This window comes from Aotus nancymaae, unplaced genomic scaffold, assembly GCF_030222135.1.
Source record: "Aotus nancymaae isolate 86718 unplaced genomic scaffold, 86718_ANA_hifiasm-v0.15.2.pri h1tg000040l, whole genome shotgun sequence".
In the NCBI taxonomy this organism is placed as follows: Eukaryota; Metazoa; Chordata; class Mammalia; order Primates; family Aotidae; genus Aotus; species Aotus nancymaae.
Genome location: NW_026988454.1, coordinates 12,872,772 through 12,885,775, shown reverse-complemented (window position 1 = coordinate 12,885,775; position 13,004 = coordinate 12,872,772). Strand labels below are relative to the sequence as shown.

General features: G+C 38.3%; 1 protein-coding gene across 2 annotated transcripts in view; it reads left to right on the top strand.

Moving 5' to 3' along the window:
- TIAM2 (TIAM Rac1 associated GEF 2) overlaps nt 1–13,004 on the top strand; it is a 310,343-nt gene that overhangs the window by 133,051 nt on the left and 164,288 nt on the right. For both annotated transcript variants that reach the window (XM_064360523.1, XM_064360524.1), the window contains one exon: nt 2,339–2,429. The gene's annotated coding sequence lies outside the window, so the exon portion shown is untranslated. The remainder of the gene's footprint in view (nt 1–2,338; nt 2,430–13,004) is intronic.

Below are 13,004 nucleotides of genomic sequence, written 5' to 3'. Positions count from 1 at the left end.
GCTACTTGGGAAGCTGCGGCAGGAGAATCGCTTGAACCCGGGAGGCGGAGGTTGCAGTTAGCAGAGATCATGCCATTACACTCCAGCCTGGGTGATAGAGCAAGACTCCATCTCAAAAAATAAAATAATAAAATAAAATAAAATAAAATTTTTGTCTATACTGGGTTAATGACAAAGTGAATTAAAAATTTTTAAAATCAATATGGAATTTATTCTATGAGGCAAGCATTCTTCACCAGATATAACACATTTCCGAAAATAATTCTCTGAACTAATTATGTCACCTTGGGCAGATCACGCTACCTGTTTTGAGTTTTACATTCTCATCTATAGAATGAGGGAAATGGGTGGGTTTTAAAAGGTCCACCCCAATCCAGATATCCTATAATCCAATAAGTGAAAATTGTTCTTTTTACTATTCCCAGTTATATAGGTGTATTTCTATAGCATGAGTCATTGTGATAGTCAAACCTTTCTCAATAGTGACTATTTACTATGAAAGTCTAGTTGTGGTTTATTGCCATTTTGAGTATGTCACATGTTTCAACCAATTTATTATTTTATGTGCATTATTTCATTAAATAGTTAGAATAACCCTGTAGGGCAGATCATATTTTCATTTTATAGTTTAAGAAACCAGGGGCTCAGGCAATCTAAACAACTGGGCTGAGCTCACTCAGCTGGTCATGAAGTGACTGGGGTTTGAACTCCAATCTCAGTCCCCTGGCTCTAAAGCGAGCTTGTCCAGCCCATGGCCTGTGGGCCACCTGTGGCCCAGGATGGCATTGAATGTAGCTCAACACAAATTCGTAACATTTCTTTAAACATTATTAGACTTTTTTTTGCAATTTTTTTTAAGCTCATAAGCTATCATTAGTGTTAATATATTTTAGGTGGCACCCAGGACAATTTTTCTTCCAATGTGACTCAGGAAGCCAAAAGATTGGACCCCCCTGCCCTAAAGTCTGCATTCTTTATCAAGGACTGCATTCTGGGTTAATGGCACATGGTTATTGCCGTAATATGGTGTCTTGTAGACATCACAGAGCTAATATCATGCCTTCTAAAAAGATAAGTCTCACTCTGAAAGCAGTTGTTTCACATTTTAAGCAGTGAAAAAAAGGTACTTTTTCACTGAATTTTAATGTATCACCATGAATTTTAATGTATCACCAGGCAGCATATCAGATACAGGAAGAAAGTGTTATTATTCTCCATAATAGGAGAGGACCGAGAAACCACCTTTTTTTTTTTTTCTTGAGACGGAGTCCCGCTCTGTTGTCTAGGCTGGAGTGCAGTGGCGCTATCCCGGCTCACTGCAACCTCCGTCTCCTGGGTTCAAGCAATTCCCCGGCCTCAGCCTCTGAAGTAGCAGGGACTACAGGCATGAACCACCACACCCGGCTAATTTTTATATTTTTAGTAGAGACAGGGTTTCACCATATTGGCCAGGGTGGTCTTGAACTCCTGACCTCAAGTGATCCGTCCACCTCGCTTCTCAAAGTGTTGGGATTACAGACATGAGCCAACATGACTGGCATCACCTGTTTAATACATTATGAAATTCGAATCCTTTGGCACTACTCACTTGGGTTCTGCTCCAGAATCCATCATAATGGCTCAAGACATGCTGGTTCTTAGCTGGTCCCTCTGCCTGGGGGATCATTTCCCTAAGTTCAAATACCCTTAAGATTTCAGGCTAGTTGTCATTTCAGAGAGCCTATTCCTAATCTTCCAATTTAATTTAGCCGCTTGTCACTCTCTATGTCATTGCCCAATTGACTCTGCATTGCCTGTATCACTCTAGGATATTTTTCTTATTTATTTATTGAACTGCTTCTATTGGAATGAAGCTCAGTGAGAGCAGAGATTTTCTTTTATTCACTGCTTTATTTCTAGCATCTGGAGTAGCGGCTTGGTCACAGTAGGCTTGCTCTGTCTATCAGTCAGTCAATCCATCTGTCATCCATCTGTCATCCATCTGTCAGTCCATCCATCCATCCATCCATCCCTCCATCCATTTGTCCGTCTGTCCATCCATCCATCTCCATCTGTCTAGTTATCTGTATCTATATCTCTCTCCCCTCCCTGCATCCATTCTGTCTTCAAATGGTTCAGTCATATGAAATAATTATGAAATGAAGCAGTAAATCTACAGTAAATCTGCTTCTCCAGTTAGCATGTGGGAAGACCTTATTTTCTTTATAGTTAATCACTTAATTCTTGATTTCTCTTTCAGATTCTCTCTTCTTGTTGAAGAGAAACGACTTTAATTTTAAAATTCTAATTTTGAAAAATTATTTCTCATAGCCTCTGTGTTTTTGTTTTATTTTGCCAGGGTTTTGTGTATGAATGACAAGGATACCTTCAGCCAGCTCATTCTGGATGATCAGCGATTACACTAAGTCTCCTCCACACTTCCTCTGTGGGTAAGTTTGAGGCACTTACATATCTCAAAGGCTTTAAAAGTATATGTCAGTCTGGATTTCTTTGCTTAATCACCACGTTCTCATGTAGTTCTGTTAATTGCACTTTGTATGAGAATTTGAGTGGGGAAAGCCAGTTCCCCCAATGCTGATAATTGAGGTTCCTGCAAGCAGCGGGGCTCCAGATCTCAGTAGATTATTACAAAAGCACTTTAACTGGATATGCTGGATGATCCAGTCAGTGTGGAAAACGGGTATGCCAGGCCTCTGTGGGACCTGAGGTGGAGAAGATGCAGTCTGGGAAGCTTTAGTTTCTTTGCCTTTTTTACTTTTTGAGACAGAATCTCGTCCTGTTGCCTAGGCTAGAGTGCTGTGGTGCTGTCTTGGCTCACTGCAACTTCCTCCTCCTAGGTTCAAGTGGTTCTCCTGCCTCAGCCTCCTGAATAGCTGGGATTACAGGTGCTTGCTACCATGCCCAGCTAATTTTTATATTTTTAGTAGAGACAGGGTTTCACCATGTTGGCCAGGCTGGTTTTGAACTCCTGACCTTGTGATCTGCCTGCCTTGGCATCCCAAAGTGCTGAAATTACAGGCATGAACCACTGCATTTCTGTCCTTTTATGTGACAAATACTGATAGAGCACACACTTCCACTCCAAACAAAAAGGACTTCCTGCTTGAGAACACATAGAGCACATAATTTCTTTCATATATATATATATTTTATATAAATTTTATATAAAATATATATATAAATTATATATAAAATATATATATATAAATTATATATATATATATATATATAAATTATTGCACCTTAGGTTCTGGGGCACATGGACAGAACACGCAGGATTGTTGCATAGGTACATACATGGCAATGTAGTTTGCTGCCTTCATCCCCCTGTAAAGCATATAATTTCTGACTGGAGTTGCAAGATCAGGTAAGCTCTGGGGATGTGGATTTTAGGAAGCCACTGAGGAAAGATCAGATTCCAACTGTGACCTGAAAGCTGTTTCATTCCAACTGAGGTGTTTTACTAATTGGATGTGTTGGTGTCGCAGGTGAAGTACTGAAGCGGGAATGCTGAACAGTTCCCCAGCGGTGTTTGAAATGGTGACAGGTAGTTCCCTGGACTGTTTGCCGTGTCTGGAGTTCACGCGTGCTTAGCTGAAGCACACTCAGATAAACATAACCTTCCCAGGCATAATCTGCTGTTTTACTTAGATTGCCTCAGCTTTCCTTGACTGACTGCTTCATGCTTTTTGATCTCAGCTCAAGGTATTCCCTCTGAAGGACCCCTGACCACCCAATCTTAAGGACACTCAGCCACTGCTACCACGCCACTCTCTCTTAGTTCCCTGCAGAGTGCTTGTCCATCACTGATCATTTTCTCCTTTGCATATTTACATAACGACTTGATGTCTTTCTTTGCCTTCCTTGGAGCAGAAGCTCCATAAAGGCTGGAACCTTCTCTGCTTGGTTCCTCACCTGTGTCCAGAGCCCACAGCAGGGTCTGTCTCACAGCAGGTATGTTTTGTATGAATGTATGAGTTGAACAATTAAATGAGGCTCATTGTATAAATTGCTCAGTGTCACATGGTGAGAAATTTATTCACAGTGGAGGATATTTAAAATATTTAATTTGTCTGGTTTTTTTTTTTGAAATGGAGTCTTGCTCTGTCACCAGGCTGGAATGCAGTGGCATGATCTTAGCTCGCTGCAATCTCCGCCTCCTGAGTTCAAGCAATTCCCCTGCCTTAGCCTCCTGAGTAGCTGGGACTACAGGGACGCACCACCACGCCTAGCTAATTTTTTGTATTTTAGTACAGACGGGGTTTCACCATGTTGGCCAGGATGGTCTCGATCTCCTGACCTTGTGTTCTGCCTGCCTCAGGCTCCCAAGGTGCTGGGATTACAGGTGTGAGCCAACGCGCCCAGCCCCTGTTTAAACATTTTTTGAAATGTGAATTCCTCCCCTACATTATGATCAAGTTTAACGTTATATTACGTGTAAACAGGAGGTTGTCTAATATCTCTGGGTTTATTTATAAATATAATACGTATTAAAGGTGGAAATTTTGAACCTAATGGGTAAGCTTTGTTTGTGTTGACCTTTTTTTTTTTTTTAATCATCTACATTGGAATATCCAAAACTAGTATCTAATTAGACTTGGAGAGGTGTTTAGGCTTTAACGGTGTTCAAAACTACGACTGAAATACACTACTTGGAAGCCTAAGGTCTAGAGTTATTTGGAGTCAGACTGCCTGAGTTCTTTGATTCTGGTCTCCGGCATTTTCTGGCAAGTGATCTGGGGTAGGTTATTGTTGTTTTTTTTTTTTGAGACAGGGTCTCACTCTGTTGCCCAGGCTGGAGTGAAATGACATGACCTTGGCTCACTGCAACCTTGACTGCCCAGGATCAAGCAATCCTCCCACCTCAGCCTCCTGAGTAGCTGGGACCACAGGCACACGCCACCGTGCCTGGCTAATTTTTTTTGTTATTTGTAGAGACAAGGTCTTGCTATGTTGCCCAGGCTGGTCTTGAACTCCTGGGCTCAAGTAATCCACCCACCTCGGCCTCCAAAGTGCTAGGATTATGGCCTGAGCCACTGTGCCAGCTGGGTAGGTTATTTAACCTCTTGATGCTTCACTTTCTTCTTATGTAAAATGAGGGTAATAAAATTTTCCTTGTAGAATAATTATGATTATGTAAATATATGAGTTATATAAATTTCTGCTGTTTTATTTAGTATATACTCAGATTTTTATATATTCAACATACCAATTAGGTTTAAAAATAATATATTTGGGTACTGGTCATTAAATGGTGACACAAGTTTGAAATTTGTTTTTGTATTATGTTTGTTTTGTTTACATGGAGAATTTGTTTTGAATTGAAAACAACAGTCCATTCATGAAATCAACAGAAAGAAATAGACTTGCTTATATTAAGTTATACTTTTAATAAGTTATAATGACAATAAAACTGTTTGCAAACATCCCATTTTCTGTGTGTATAACAATATAGTTGTGTTTTTGGTACCAAACAGACCTGGTTTGAATTTTCCAGCTGTGCTTGTTTTGTGTCCTTCAGTAAATCGCTAAGCTTTGCTTGGCCTCAGTTTCCTCATCTGTAAAATAATGATAATAATACAGTTCAAAGAGGAGTGCTGTGAGAATTCAAGAAGAAAACATATGTCACACTCCTGGCATGGTGTCTCCCTGACAGTGTAGGTGCTTAATAGACCTTAGTGTCTTTCTTTTCCTTTCTCCAGACTGTAGATGTAAGATGCACATCGATGGTCAGAGGGAGGTGACCACCGTTGGGAAGGCGTGGAAATGGCATCCTTTACGTAATGATGAAGGGAACAGGTTTAGCTTAGCAAGTGGTAAGCTTAGCAGGGAACCCAATTCTGACCTTGAAGTGTCCGAGCAGATGCCATGTGTAAGGGAAGCAGGGATGCTGTGTCTCATCTGTTTCTGCAGGAAGCACTAGGACCCACAGGTATCAGTAGTGAAAGGCCACTTTGAGTTTCACATGAGGAAGACTTTCCTATGGAGCAGTGGAAAGATGAGATGGTGCCTCTGCAATAATGAGTGTCCCAGGGCCGGATGTGGTTTCTGAAGGCTGGTTGGCTGCAGATCAAGAGGTCTATAGAGAGGATTCCTCCATGTACCATGAAGGCAAATGACATGGCCTCTGCAGTCCTTTCCAATGTGTCTATGTCAATGGCTCCCTTTCCAAATTCATGCCTGATTATCTGCTTGCCTTGGCCAAGTTGGTTGTGTGCCCCCAGACACCTAGGATTTAGCCTTCTGAAGTCAGGGAGTTGGGACTGCTTATTGTTTTGTAAAAATGTTTTTTTAGGGTTGAAAATTTTTCCGTTTGCATTTTGTCATTTGCAGTAGAGGCTGCAAACTGGCAGGTTTTGGGCTGGTTCTGAGCTGTGGATAACCTTTGTTTGGTCTAGAAAATGTATCCCTAGTCACAGTGTTAACTAAATTTAAATTGATTGCCTGAATTTAAAAACTAAGAATTTTACCAAAAAAGCCACACTTTTAGTGGGGTTTCTTCAAAATGTGGGCTTATCTGGCAATATTGGACTCTGCCTTCTCAGCTGGCAGCGGATAGCTGAAGCTGTGTAGATGGTAGCCTTTTGGTTGGGTCATTCGTCGGCTGATTTGCCACAGTCTCCACCACTCCACACAGTCTTCCCAACACCAAATGTCAGTTGTCATTTTTCATTTACTTGCTTTCTTTTAGTAGAAGTAGGAGAAAACTGAAAAAATTATTTTATCAATGTCCATAGTAGTGGAAAAACTAAAGATATTTTCATGGTTTCAAATTTCAAAAAAATAGAAGAGCGTATATTTAGTATGTGTGCCGAAGTATACTTGTACAAGCCTAACTTTTAAATGTGGTTTCTGTGTCTTAAGACTTCATGACTCAGTCAGGCCTGCTTCACTCACACATTTTTTTTTGAGACAGGGTCTTACTCTGTTACCCAGGCTGGGGTCCAGTGGCACTATCTCAGCTCACTGCAGCATCAACCTCCTGGGCTCAAGCGATCTGCCCACCTCAGCCTCCTGAGTAGCTGGAACTACAGGCATGCCATACCATTAGCATATATATACACACACACATATATATGTTTTGAACATTGTTAAAGCATAATATACATATATATGTTATATATATGTGTATATATACATATATACTTGTTATATCTACATATATACATGTTATATATACCATGTATATATATTTAACATATATATACATGGTATATATAATTTAAAAAATATGCACACACACACTAATATAATTTGTATGTGTGTGTGCATATATATGTATATATATATGCTTTAACAAATATATACATGTTTTATATATGTATATATATGCATATACAATATATGTGTATATATATATACTTTATATATACATATACAATATATGTGCATATATATACTTGTATATATATACATATATACTTGTATATATGTATATATAACATGCATATATGTGTATAACATATGCATATATGCATGTTATATACATATATATACATATATGCATGTTATATATACATATGTATACATATACCCATACATGCATGTTATATATACACATATACATGTTATATATACTATGTGTATATATAACATGTATATATTTAACATATATGTTATATATACACATATACATGTTTTATATATATGTGCATATACACATGTATATATGTATACATGTGTATATATGTTAAAGCATATATATACACATATATATGCACACACACATATACATTATATTTTGTGTGTGTGTGTGTGTGTGTGTGTATTTTTTTTTTTGTAGCGATAAGGTTTCACAGTGTTGCCCAGGCTGGTCTTAAATACCTGAACTCAAGTGATTTGCCTGCCTCAGCCTCCCAAAATGCTGGGATTACAGGCGTGAGCCACCGTGCCTGACTTCACTCGTACGTTTAAATAGCTCTGAAGGTATTTGAGGGTGACCCCTAATCAGGACGTTAAATTTTCCCTCTGTCTTTAGACATGACTCATTTCCTTCCTCTTCTTCAGTTCTCTGTGGGCATAGAGAGGTTGCCTGGCAGCAGATCTCCTTTGCCTTCCCTAATGTCCACTGTGGCCTCCTGGCTTGGTGAAATGGGAACAATGTGTAATTTGCACACATCTTTGGTCTATGGAACTAAGTTCCATTCTGCCTTTTCCAGTGGACCCCCAGTCTGCCCTAGATTTCATGGCCCCACACAGATAGAGCCTGCAACCTCGTTGACTCTGAGTGGATATAACTGAGAGAGTGGGCTTAATGCCTACTAAGGCACAGATTGAAGTCTCGGGACTCTGTTCTTTGTGCATCTTGATGTTTAGGTACGAACAGAATTTGGCTTTGTTTTGCTTTACAGAGTGCTTCTGGCTTCATTGTGAAGAGAGACCAGAAGGGAGGAAAGAGCTTGGCTGGAGAGAGAACAGGGAAGATCCATGGTAATTGACTTCAGATTTTTTAGGGTGGTTGGGTGGAAGAGAGGCGTAGGATGTGTGTTGATAATGATAGAAAGACGAATGAGGGGAATTTTTTGAATGACTGATTTAAAGTTGCTGGAAGGAACTCTCATCTATCAACTGGTTATTTACCAATGGAATGTGCCCCCTAACAGATCTGTAAACTTCCCATCACTCAATGTATTTAGGTAAATGAAAGTGGCCCCATCTGTCAGGATGTTGTAGGAGGTTCTCAAATTAGAAGGAAGGTTGGACTAGATAGATGACCTCTCTTGTCTCTTTGGAACTCATTCAATTATTCTCTGAATTAAACTTATTAGGAACCTTTTAGCTTGAACAATTTTACATCAGTCCATAAAGAGAAAACATTATGAGTTGACTGAGAGGCTGAATATAACATTATAACTTTAACTACAGTTAGATCTGGGCAGATTACTTTCACTTTCCTCAATGTTCCAATATAATTTTTTTCCTTCAAAAATGTTGTAAACAGATGTACTCAGTGGCTAGTATTTATAAGCTGGGATTTTACAAGCATATTTCCCTAAAGGTTTTTTTTTTTCTACCAAAAACTTTATTTCACCTTAGTTGAAACTCATTTTATAGGTTTCTTTTTGGGTAGCATAATTTTTAATACAGATGTTATCATTTACATAAAAGTATTACCTGTTACTCATTGTGAAGCATTCTATTTAATTTCAAAAGTTAGGATTTTGTACATTATCATTCATTGTCATTTGTTAAGGTGTATTTAATTTGGATATAATGACCTATAGAAAAAAGTCACTTTAAAGAAAAACTTTCCAAAAATGATTTGTATATTAATGCATAATAGATGTGCATAGTTTAGGGGTATGCATGGTAATTGAACGCATTCATATAATTTGTAAAGATCAAATCAGTGTAATTGGGATACCTATCACCTTGAATATTTGTATTTTATGTTAGAAACATTAGAACTATTCTTTTGTAGCTAGTTTGGAATTTATAATAGATTATTGTGAACTAGAGTCACCCTACTGATGTACCTAACACTAGGTTTTATTTCTTCTATCAAACAGTATATTTGAACCCATTAATTAATCTGTCTTCATCCTTTCCTTCCTACCCTTCCCAGCCTCTGGCAACCACCAATCTACTCTCTACTTTCATTAGATTCACTTTTTTTTTTAAATCTCCCACATATAAATGAGAACATGTGATATTTGTCTTTCTGTGCTTGGCTTATTTCACTTAACATAATGACCTCCAGTTTCAGCCACGTTGCTGCAAATGACAGGATTTCATTCTTTTTATGACGGAATAACAATCCGTTATGTATATATACCACATCTTCTCTATCCATTCATCTCCTGATGGGTACTTAGGTTGATATATTTTGGCTGTTGTGAATAGTGCTGTAATAAACATGGGAGTGCAAATATCTCTTTGATATTACTGGTTTTCCTTCTTTTGGATCTGTACATACTAGTGGGATTGCTGGATCATATGGTAGTTCTATTTTTAGTTTTTTGGGGAACCTCCAAACTGTTCTCCATAGTGGTTGTAGGAATTCACGTTCCTACCAAGAGTGTACAAGGGTTTCCCTTTCTCCACATCCTCTCCAGCATCTGTCGTTGCCTATCATTTTTATAAATACCATTTTAACTGGGGTGAGATGATATCTCATTGTAGTTTTGATTTGTATTTCTCTGATGATTAGTGATGTTAAACATTTTTTCATATACCTGTTGGCCATTTGTCTGTCTTCCTTTGAGAAATATCAGTTCAGATTTTTGTCCATTTTTAATTGAATTATTTGTTTTTTGCTATTGAGTTGTTTCAGCTCTTTATATATCATGGTTATTAATCCCTTGTCAGATGGGTAGTTTGCTGATATTTTCTCTCATTTTGTGGGTTGTCTCTTTAGTTTGTTGATTGTTCCCTTTTTTTGTGCAGAGCTTTTTGTTTTTCTTTGTTTGAAACAGAGTCTTCTTCTGTCACTGTGGCTGGAGTGCATTGGCTGGAGTGCATCGGTGTGATCACGGCTCACTGCAGCCTCAAACTCCTGGGCTCAAGCTATCCTCCCACCTCAGTCTCCTGAGTGGCTGGGAACACAGGCACACACCATCATAGCTGGCTACTTTTTAAATTTTTTGTAGAGATAAAGTCCAACTCTGTTGCTCAGACTGGTCTCACATACCTGACCTCAAGCAATCCTCCTTCCTTGACCTCCCAAAGTGCTGGGATTACAGGCTTGAGCCACCATGCCTAGCTTGTAGAAAATTTTTAGCTTGATGTAATTCCATCAAGCTAAAATTTTTAGCTTTGATGCCTGTACTTTTGAGGTCTTACACAGAAAATCATCACCCAGACTAATGCCCTGGAGCATTTCCCAAATGTTTTCTTCTGGCTGTTTCATATTTTCAGGTCTTAGATTTAGGTCTTTAATCCGTTTTGACTTGATTTATGTGTATAATGAGAGATGGAGTCTAATTTTATTCTTCTGCCTGTTGTTAACAGTTTTCCCAGCACCATTTATTGAAGAGACTGTCCTTTCCCCGTTATATGTTCTTGGTGCCTTTGTCAAAGATGAGTTGGCTATAAATGTGTGGATTTATATCTGGATTCTCTGTTCTGTTCTGGTGTATCTTTTTTTTTTCTTTCTTAAGTCAGTACCATGCTTATTTGGTTATTATAGCTTTGCAGTAAAATTTGAAGTCAGGTAGTTTGATGCCTCTTTGTTCTTTTTTGATCTATACCTTTGGCTATTCAGGGTCTTTTGTGGTTTTACATAAAGTTTAGAATTTTTTTCTCTATTTTTGTGAAGAATGTCATTGGTATTTTGATAGGGATTGCATTGAATCTGTAAATTACTTTGGGTAGCAGCGCCATTTTAACAATACTAATTCTTCCAATCCATGAGCATGGAATATCTTTCCATTGTGTAATGTGTCCTCTTTGGTTTATTTCATCAGTGTGTTACAGTTTTTATTGCATGGATCTTTTACTTCTTTGGTTAAATTGCTTCCTAGGTATTTTACATTCGTTGTAGCTGTTGTAAATGGGATCGCCTACTTGATTTCATTTTCATGTTGTTTGCTGTTGGTGTATATAAATGCTACTGATTTTGTAGGTTGATTTTGTATCCTGCAATTTTGCTGAATTCATTTATCAGTTCTAACAGTTTTTGGTGGAGTCCGGGTTTTTCTAAATATAAAACCACGTCATGTGTGAACAAAGGCTAATTTAAACAAAAGGGTAATTTGACTTCTTCCTTTCCAATTTGGATGCCTTTTATTTCTTTCTCTTGCCTAATTGCCCTAGCCAGGATTTCCAGTACCGTGTTGAATACAAGTGATAAAGGAACAACTTTTACGAAGAATTAGTTTTTAGTTTTTTTTTTTTGTTGAGACAGAGTCTCACTCTATCGCCCAGGCTGGAGTGCAGTGGTGTGATCTCGGCTCACTGTAACCTCTGCCTCCCGGGTTCAGGTGACTCTTCTGCCTGAGCCTCCCGAGTAGCTAGGACTACAGGTGCATGTCACCATGCCCAGCTAATTTTTTTATTTTTAGTAGAGATGGGGTTTCACCATATTGGCCAGGCTGGTCTCAAACTCCTGACCTCGTGATCTGCCTGTCTGGGCCTCCCAAAGTGCTGGGATTACAGGCGTGAGCCACCATGCCCAGCCTGAAGAATTAGTTTTAAATCCTCATTTTTATGTCACTTAATATTTGTACATTCTTGTAAAAGTAATAGGTCATTTGGTGATATTATTGGGGCTTGCTTCTTATGTAAGCGACACTTGGAGTTTATAAATATACCATAAAATCTCTCATTTCTATGGTAATTGACTGCATTAAAATTTGTTTGTGCATTTAATGCCTTTGAAACGCTTAGAAAAAGTTTGTATTAGGGAATTTAGCTTTGCAATGGCTTTCAAGCAATACATGCCATGCTAGTATTGCATTTTGAATTTTCTCAAAATTGACTATTGATTTAGAAGACATCTCCAGTTTGCTTTTAAAAATGTTAAAAATTTATTTTCTTCTTCATTTTGTTTTCATTCAATATATGGCCATTGAATAATTAATGATGGTGTGGTATAAGGCTCACAAAAAAAATGATGCATAGTAACTGTAGGAGAAGAAAATTACCAGAACTTTAGGCTCTGTAATATTTCTTCATAACAGTGCTGTAAGGCAATAGCATTGAAGTTATTATTATTAATGCTATGTTTACCCATGTTTTTCATTCATTTGTTATATGTAGGATTTGTCTGAATCCGTTAATATGCAGTATAGTCATGTATCACTTGGCAGTGCGGAATGTTCTGAGAAAAGTGTCAGGCAATTTCCTCATTGTGTGGACATCATAGAGTGTACTTACATGAACCTAGAGGGTACAGCCTACTACTCACATCAGCTGTATGGCATAGCCTATTGCTCCTAGGCTGCAAACCTGTATAGCATGTGACTGTACTGTAGGCAGTTGTAATACAATGGGAAGTTTTTGTGTATCTAAACATATCAGGGACATGGCTGAAACTGGAAACCATCATTCTCAGCAAACTGACA